The sequence below is a fragment of the Dasypus novemcinctus genome, chromosome 11, assembly GCF_030445035.2.
Source record: "Dasypus novemcinctus isolate mDasNov1 chromosome 11, mDasNov1.1.hap2, whole genome shotgun sequence".
Lineage (NCBI taxonomy): Eukaryota > Metazoa > Chordata > Mammalia > Cingulata > Dasypodidae > Dasypus > Dasypus novemcinctus.
Window position 1 is genome coordinate 82,128,880 of NC_080683.1, and position 9,359 is coordinate 82,138,238.

The following is a 9,359-nucleotide window of genomic DNA, read 5'->3' on the forward strand; positions in this document are numbered from 1 at the left end:
ACCTGGGCTAGGGTGGTAAGAATGACATCTTCCTTCTCCTGAAGCCGAGGCCCTGGTAAGCTTCACAGCATGTGGAGCAGAAACTGAAAATCTTCCTTGCTGAGGGTGATTTGGGTAGTGGAGAACCATCCTCCTCTGTGTCTAGATTTAGAAAACTAAACTTACAGCCTTTTACTGTAAATCTGTGGTCGGCAGATGTTGATGTAAAGGCTTGATGTTTCTAGATATTGCTGGTGCTGTTGGTAAAGAGATTGCTCTTCAGTTAACTGTGCCAGATGCTGCAGCAGATCTATCTCAGTGGGTTGTGGATGTCCAAGTGTCTCTTCAGGAGGTTCCCATTCTGCAGTCAGGGTTTGACACCACTTGTCCCACCACTTCAAAAAGAAAGTTATGTCTTGTTGATCTAGATCCTTTAATTGTCTTTTATTATCAGGTTTATGCTACAAATAGTTCTTTGGCTGTAGTACACCCAGGCCAGTGTGTTCATTGTGATCCTGGCATTTTCCTTCATACTGAGGCCAGAAAGAAGTCTGAGTATCTAAGAACCTCCTTTCTGGAGGCAGTACTGTTGGCAATCACTCATCAGTTTCAGAGGTGTGTGCGAGTTCTCTCCTGCCTGCACAATCTGGGTGGGCTGGACCATCATGACTTTTGGTACCTGACTTGCACAACCCCTAAAGTGATCCCAAGGAATGAAGGATGTGTAGAATAGATGCTTGATGCTAAAAGAATTCGAGGGAGGTAAATTATGGGACCTGCTTTAGGCAGAGAATGGTCATTCTGGTGCTGCTGATCAGCCAGCAATTACCTAAGATTTTCAGCATCTGCCAAGGAATTCACAGGTCTCTTGCTCTTCTGCCTTTGGTGCTGAGATCTTTGGTTCTGAAACCATATCTGAATTCTTGATTCTGGAATGCCTATTTCTTTAGCCAGTTCTTCCCTACTAGCAATACCAGGGAATTGGCTCTTCTCGAAGGCTTGAACTTGGATACGGATTTTGAGATCTTGTCATGTGCTTCCTGTTTCTTCTGTGTCCTGCTCCTAAATATTCTTGAGTCCTAAGCAAAGGCTGATCCTGAACATGGGTTTGATCTCTTCTAAGCAGCACCCAGACTTTGGTCGCTGTGTCTTTAAATGTCTCCCTCTGTGGTTTTGAAACCAAACCTGAATTCTAGATTCGGAATATCGATTTCTTTGGCTAGCTGTTCCCTGGTAGATACCCGAGAGTAAGAGTTCCCCTTAAGCCATGCTTCAAGGGTATCCTTTCAACTCTGTTTCAAAACAGTCCTCCTTTGTGGGAAATATCTTTGTAGGGTATCTAAAACTTTCAGTAGACCATTAGGGGGCTTGTGGCTGCCATCTTAATTTTGAACTTCAAGTATGGTGTTTCAAAGCAATTTTCAATCCCCTGACTTACTTTCACTGCATCTTCTTAATAATTTTTTCAGTAAAGAAGCTCTTTTTTCAATTTTCTTCTTTTCATATACAGAATTATTTTTGGTTGGCCTTACCATTTTCCCCAAGCCTCACATCATTGGGAGACTCTCAGGCAGCCATCTGATTTTGTGTGAACTTGTTCATAAAACCCTCCATTCACCAGAAGTCAAATACACAAATCCTCCAATATTCCAGAGAAGTCTGTTAAAAAAACATACTTTCTTTTCTTTCTTACTATAATAGTTTGCAGTTGTGAAGTCCAGCTTTTCTTTTTGCTTGGCTCACAACTTGTAAGACTTAAAACCATGGGAACATAACTTCCTTAGCTCTAAAATTACTTAAATGTGCTTTCCTAAAAATCAAGGTATCTCTACCACCTCATGAGCATGTCATTACTTCCTTCCTCCAAGGATGATTTTATTCCATTTCCTCTCTTTTATCTCCATCCTGATGGTTTCAGAGTATGAGTTACACCAAACTTTCTTCTTATTGAGCCTCTAATTGTGCTCCATTAATTATCTCATCTCCTAATTCCCTTAGGCTGGTTTCTTCCTTCAGCCTATCAACATTTTCAAGAGTTCTCCCATCCTAGGAAAATCTTCCCTTACCTTCCTTCATCACTTCTTAACTAAACCTATTAGTGTAGCCTCCTATATGGTGAAGAATTTGGCCTTCAAGAGAGGTCTGGCCTTTATCTCAGTTTCGGGAGGATAGATAACCTCTAAAACATTGAATTTTCCAGAGCGATGGGAGTCTTGATTACTCACTGTGATCTAACCAGGTGACTACCTGTGGGACTGACCACACAGATAGTCTTAGGGTAGGGGCTGCCCAGGCCAAAAAGACTAACTATTTGATTAGTGGATTGGGACTTTTAGCCATGTCATATCATCCTAACCTCAGAGACAGGAAGGGGTTTATTCAATCAATCATACCTATGTTATAAAGCCCCATTAAAAAATCCTGGACACTGAAGCTCAGGTGAGTCTCCCTGACTCATTGATGTGAATCATATTTATGTACCAGGAAAGTGATGTATTATGACTTCACAGGGAGAGGCCACAGAAGCTTCCCATTTGGAGACCCTCCCAGATCTTACTCTGTGTCTTTCTTTTTCCTGGTCCTGATTTGAACTATTTTTGTAATAATGCAATTGTAATTGAAAGCATAGTGCTTTCCTAAGTTCTGTGAGTTGTTTTGGTGAATTACCAAACCTGATGGGGTAGTGAAAACCCCTGAATTTTTAGCCAGGTGGTCAAAAGTGAGGGTGGCCCAGAGAAACCCCCAGAACTGTATGACCAGTGTCTAAAGTGAGAACAGCCTTGTAGAGGATTGCACCTTTAACTTGTGGAGTCTGACCTAAATCCAAGTAGAATCTGCGTTGCATTGCACCTCCTAACTGGCTGGTTTCTCTGCTTCCAGCCTTGCTCCACTCGCCCCAGGGACCATCCATTTTTTCACTTTGATTTTAACTTGAGTGCACTGTCTAAAATGCACCCTAACATTTCACATTTCTTCATAAAATCTTTTAGTGATTCCTTCTGAACACATTCCAAGTTCCTCAACATGACAAACAAGGCCCTCTATGACTTCCTTTCTTCTTTCTAGCTTCATTTCTAGACACTCTCTACTTGGCACTTCAAACTCCAATAGTATCAAAAATTCTGTAGCTCTGTAGCCTGCTGCCTAAAATACTATCCTCCACCTTCCCCATTGCCTCTTGGCTTGGTGTGGGGGCACTCAGCTCACCACATGGGCACTGGCTCGCCATGCAGGCATTTGCATGGGCACTTGGCTCACTGCGTGGGCACTTAGCTCACCACACAGGCACACTTTCTCTTCTTTTTCACCAGGAGACTCCAAGGATCGAACCCAGGTCCTCCCATATGGTAGGCAGAGGTCTTATCACTTGAGCCACATCCACTTCCTTATTTTATCATCTTCTGAGAGCTAAAATCATCAGCTAAGAAAGTAAAAAGTGATTGTGAGTCACTGCCTCCACAACTACTACATCCTGTCCCAGTGCCAATTTTATGATCTGGGTGGAAAAGGCATCACTGCTTCTTCCATCTGGCTATGTACTCTGTAGTGTGGGCACTTCTGTTACTCTCTTCTTTTAACCTTATTCAAATGATGCCTCTCCCCTGCTAGGATGGAAACTCCTAGAAAGCAGGGACTAATTCTTACATATCAAAGACTGCAACCTGGAGTTCCACAGGCTCACTGTAATGTACTTTAATCTACTTCAGCATGCATAACATGCTAGTTTAAGTTTCAATTCTAGTTACCCATACTGAGAATTCCATGCACTATAGGTGGTCAGGTATCAGCACATTGGCAAGACCACACTTCAGAAGCAGCTATTACAAGTGCTTCTGTTATCAGTATCTTGATCAACACCAGACAGTTTGCTAATTAGCATAGTGAATGTCAGATGGGTTTTATTTTTGGCTGCTAAAATATATGATGTTAGAAATGGGATCTCATGCATGAATTTAGCAATATTCAAAATACGTGGATTGTCTAAAACATTTTAGAGCGTCTCACCACCCTTGCATGAACAGAGTATAGGAATCCAGGAAGCCTATAGATTGACCCCTAAAATTTCCTAAGTCTTCTGTAATGATTATAGAATTTAGCCTCAGGCCTGATGTCACATCTGCTATAAGTGAACCTTTCCTGATGTGAAAGCATTTAAAGGGCAGAGAAATGGAGTTTCATCAAGCTTATAGAACAGGTTATATGAACTGTATTGTGTAAAGAATATATGCATGTGTCTCAGAATTTGGTCTGAAATTCGCTTCTATTATAAACTCATGTCCAGGTTAAGGGGAATTAATTAACCCTCACCCACCTCAACGTCTTTAGTGGCTATGGTTACTACGACAAAAAAATTAAGAATTATACATGAACAAATTGGCCTTGGTCAGTCAGCAAGAAGAGCAGATATATTCTCTTTATTCCTTAAAATATTCTTAAAATGTAAAAAAAATATAAAATGGTAACAGATTTCACATGCACACACACAACTCAGATTTCTGGCTTATCTTAGAATCTGACATTCCTGGGCCCACATTCCCACATGGCAACCATGAACTGGAGTGCAGTGGTAGCTGCCCCCTTGTTTTAGACTGTTAAGCTGCTGAAATGCAATATGCCAGAAGTGGGTTGGTTTTAACAATAGGAATTTATTAGTTTACAAACTTGTAGTTAGAAGTCTGAGAAAAATGTCCAAATCAAAGCATCACCAAGGCGATGTGTTCTTCCTAAAGACTGACTGCTCCATCTGCACCATGGGACCCAAGCCCCCTCTCAATTAGAAGTAGAGTGGGCATCTCCATCCCAAAATCCTCAAGATTGAACAATAAACTAAAGTAGACTTATTATTTTCTACTATAGACTTATCATTATTCTAGCAATGGAAGAACGCTTATCACTGATGTAAAGGCAGTGACCCTCAGAGATTCTGAGGATAGGAGAGGGAAGAATAGGTGTAGAATGGGGGCATTTTCCAGACACTGGATTTGACCTGCAAGACATTGCAGTGACAGACAAAGACCGTTGTATATTTTTTCATAACTTATAAAATTGTGCAGGACAAAGTGTCAAGTATAATGTAAACTGTAGTCCATGGTTAGTAGCAACGCTTCAATATGTGTTCATCAATTGTAACAAATGTACCACACTAATGAAGGGTATTATTAATGTGGGAAAGTATGGGAGGGAGAGGGAGTGGGGCATATGGGAATCCCTTATATTTTTAATGTCATATTTATGTAATGTAAAGTTTCTTTATAAAAAAATTAATTAAAAAAAAAGACTGGACACTGGCAATCCTTGGCTCCTTTGCCACATGGCCACATGGTGACATTTGTTGGTCTTAGACAATGTCTTCTTGTAGAAGACCTGCTGCCAGCAATCCTGGACTCCTCTGTCACATGGTAAGCACACAGTGGCATCTGCTGATCTCTTCCTTCTCTGGGTTTCCTTGCTTTAAGCTTCTCTCTTCCTCTGAATTTCATGCTCTTATAAAGGATTCCACAAAGAGGATTAAGATCTATCTGGGCCATGCTTTACTGAAGTAACCTAATCAAAAGGCCCTTAACTGAGGTAATCTAATCAAAAGGTCCTACCCACAATAGGTTTACACTTACTGGAATGGAATAGCTTTAAGAATAGCTTCTGAGGTACATACAGTCTCAAATTTCCACAGTCCTTTTAGGCTGGGCATGCACTCTCCAGTTTTCCACAATTCCCAAGCTATCACTTATTTGGATTCCCTACTGGTACACTGTAGGCATTGGAGTTTAATACTCCTCTACAGCTCTTTGTAGTTCAAAGGCATTGCCTTCCAGTTCTTTGCACATAATATCAATGTTTTTGACAAAAAGACCAAAATGAGCTGTCCAGAATGTGTTATATTGAAGAATTTAATATACATTTGATTGTGATTATGATCATATTTATAGTTCTAAAATTTACTAGGACATGTTTGAGAATTGAGAAAGTATCATTATACAGTATTCTCTCCTTTGAGGTTAGAGAATATTTGGAGGATCCATATATTATCTTGAGACTTTCAATGCTCAGCAATCATAGCAATTCCATTTTTATCTGTTTAAACGTCATTTAAAAATCAATCCAGGAGCTAAATAGTTAGACTTTTTCTTGACTTTCATAACTAGACTTTCATTCATTATGTCAGGCCCTTATTCAGTTATTTTAGGTGTTTCTTGAGCTCACATTACTATGTGTTTGGTAAAGTGAAAATGGCTTTTACACAATAGGATAGGAACCCCAAAATTTAAAGATATGCATGAAAACATTTAAAAAGTCACAGTGTGGAATAGTTTGCTTATAACTACCGTGTAATTTACACAGTACCATGTGTAACTCTACCACTGTTAAAAATAAAATGTGGGCTTCTATTGAAAGTAATTGTGTTACAAGACTCTAACTGTACGAATCCAGTTCTTCAGTATTCTCTACCTACTTGTCTACACAGATAAACTATGTAGGAGTAAATTAACGCAATCTGTCAAATATTATTTGGAGATACATAAAGACTCATAACTATTATGCATTTGTGTTGTAATTTTCCATCCCAAAAAATAATATTATTCTTAATATTATCTTTGAACAAGATTATTTGTTGGCTCCCATGTGAATCTTTTCCCATATAAAGCTCCTTTCAAAAACTAGGACAAATCAGTCAGGCAGTTTTTCAATAAGCACAGAAGGAAAAATGATCTGGAAAGTATGCAACATAAGGGAAATCTTTAAAAACAAAACAAAAAACTTAAAACCCTGGATAGCATCATTCTTAAAACAGCAAAGGAAAGCCTTGCAATAACACACTGTTGTCACAAGGTGTCAGAGTCCACCCAATGTAAAGCTCAGAACTCCTCAGCACCCTGGCCAGTCAATGACTTAATGATGAAACAGACAAGTTTCCCAAAAGGAACCTCTAGCTATCTCAAGAGATATTGCAAAACCCTAAAAATGCTCATAACAAAATATTTTAATTTGAAAAAATAACCTCTAAACCTGTCAGTACTAATTCTAATATACTCTTTTTTTTTTTTTAAGATTTATTTTATTTATTTCTCCCCCACCACCCCATTCACCCAGTTGTCTGCTCTCTGTGTCCATTCACTGTGTGTTCTTCTGTGTCTGCTTGTATTCTCATTAGGCTGCTCTGGGAACTGATCTTGGGACTTTTCAGAGTGGGAGAAAGGCTATTAATCTCTTGCTCCACCTCAGTTCCCTGTTCTGCTATGTCTTCTTATTTTCTCTCCTCTGTATTTCTTCTTGCGTCATCTTGATGTGGCAGTTCTCCAGGTCGGCTGGCACTCCTGTGCGGGGCAGCTTTCCTGCGCTGGGCAGCATTCCCACACAGGGTGGTACTCCGTGTGGGGTGGCATTCCCACGTGGGCCAGCACTCTACATAGGCCAGCTTGCAGCCTGGGCCAGCTTGCCCTCACCAGGAGGCCCTGGGAATCAAACCCTGGACCTCCTATATGGTAGAAGGGAGCCCAATTGGTTGAGCTTTTTCTAAATCTTTTTTTAAAGATTTATTTATTTATTTATTTTTCTCCCCCCCCCCCCCCCCGTTGTCTGTTCTCTTTGTCTATTTGCCGTGTCTTCTTTGTCCACTTCTGTTTTGTCAGCGGCACAGGAATCTGTTTCTTTTTGTTGTGTCATCTTGTTGTGTCAGCTGTTTCTTTTGTTGTGTCATCTTGTTGTGTCAACTCTCCGTGTGTGCGGCACCATTACCTGGGCAGGCTGCACTTTCTTTTGCGCTGGGCGGCTCTCCTTACAGGGCACACTCCTTGCGTGTGGGGTTCCCCTACGTGGGGACACCCCTGCATGGCAGGGCACTCCTTGCGCGCATCAGCACTGCTCATGGGCCAGCTGCACACGGGTCAAGGAGGCCCGGGGTTTGAACCGCGGACCTCCCATGTGGTAGACAGATGCCCTAACCACTGGGCCAAGTCCGCCGCCTCCCCTAATATACTCTTTCAAATGCATTTCCTCTTCTTCACATTCTCACAGATTTGTCCTTGGTTGATCTGCGATTGCTGATTGTCATGTGGCAGAATGGTTGAGGCCATGGGCTCTTAATTCCCAGCTCCAACATCTGTTACCTGTGAGAACACAAACAAATTATTTAAGCATGACTGGCTGCATAATTTACTGGGCACAATGCAGAGTGAAAATTCAGGGCCCTCGTCTAAAAAGTATTATAGATTTCAAGACAGTGTTAAACCAAGCCCAGGACCTGTGCAATTGCCCTAGGTTGGCCTTGGATTGTCCTAGACTGATTGCACTCCCAAGAAGCCAGGTCTCATGTAACTTCTCTAAGCTTTCACATCATTCCACTCAGGGGAAAATGAAGATAATGGCAGCACCTGCCTCAGAGACATGAAGATTAAGTGAGATGACACTCATTAAACATTTATCACAGTCAGTAAATGGTAGCCATGGTTTTTATGTCCTTCATTAGTTTCTGTACCTTCCTCCCTCTCTTTCCAACCAATTTAACAACCTGAGTCCAGAGCAATGAATTATGCCCCATCCCATATAAAAACCAAATCCTGGCTGCTTAAAGACCTAAATTCCGATTTCTTGATCTGGTACTAATCAAGCTTTCCAACTTCATCTCCCACCACCTACCTGACTCCATGGTTTCTCACCTTTGCCTCACACCCCTGTGCCTTTCCTGATTCTACTCTTCCTCTGGAAATACCCTCCCCAGGGTTGTAGAGAATATATGAAAATCTCAGTCCCAGTTCTGCCTGAGAGTGGCTTATAATCCAGACTGGAAAACAAAACATTGCGCTACAGATTTAGCAGCAATGCAAAGCAAGACGAAAAGAGCGGTCAAGGAAAAAATATGTCATAAAAGTTCATAGTTTAGTAATAGTTACCATAGAATAAATGTTATATAGAATATATGTTGTATGTCAAAATCCAAGTTCCATAGATTCTTGTTCAAAAAAATCTTTTATATTTTTAAATTATTATATGCTAAACTTTTGAGTGGCAATGCGTTTTTAAAAAAACAGTTTTATTGAGATATATTCACATACCATGCAATCCTTCCAAAGTATACCATCAATGGCTTTTAGCATAATCACAGAGTTGTACACTCAATACCACAATTAATTTAAGAACCTTTTGATTACTCCAAAAAGGAAAACCCCATACCCCTTAGCAGTCACCTCTTAATCTCTCTATCCTTCCCTAGTCCTACATAACCACTAATCTAATTCCATCTCTATAAATTTATTTTTAGCATAATTTTAAAAAAATTATTGTAATTTTTTTTAAAAAAGAGAAGCTTCAGATTTACAGAAAAGTCATGTATAAAATACAACATGCCTTAGACCACCCTGTTGTTGATACTTTGTATTAGTGGG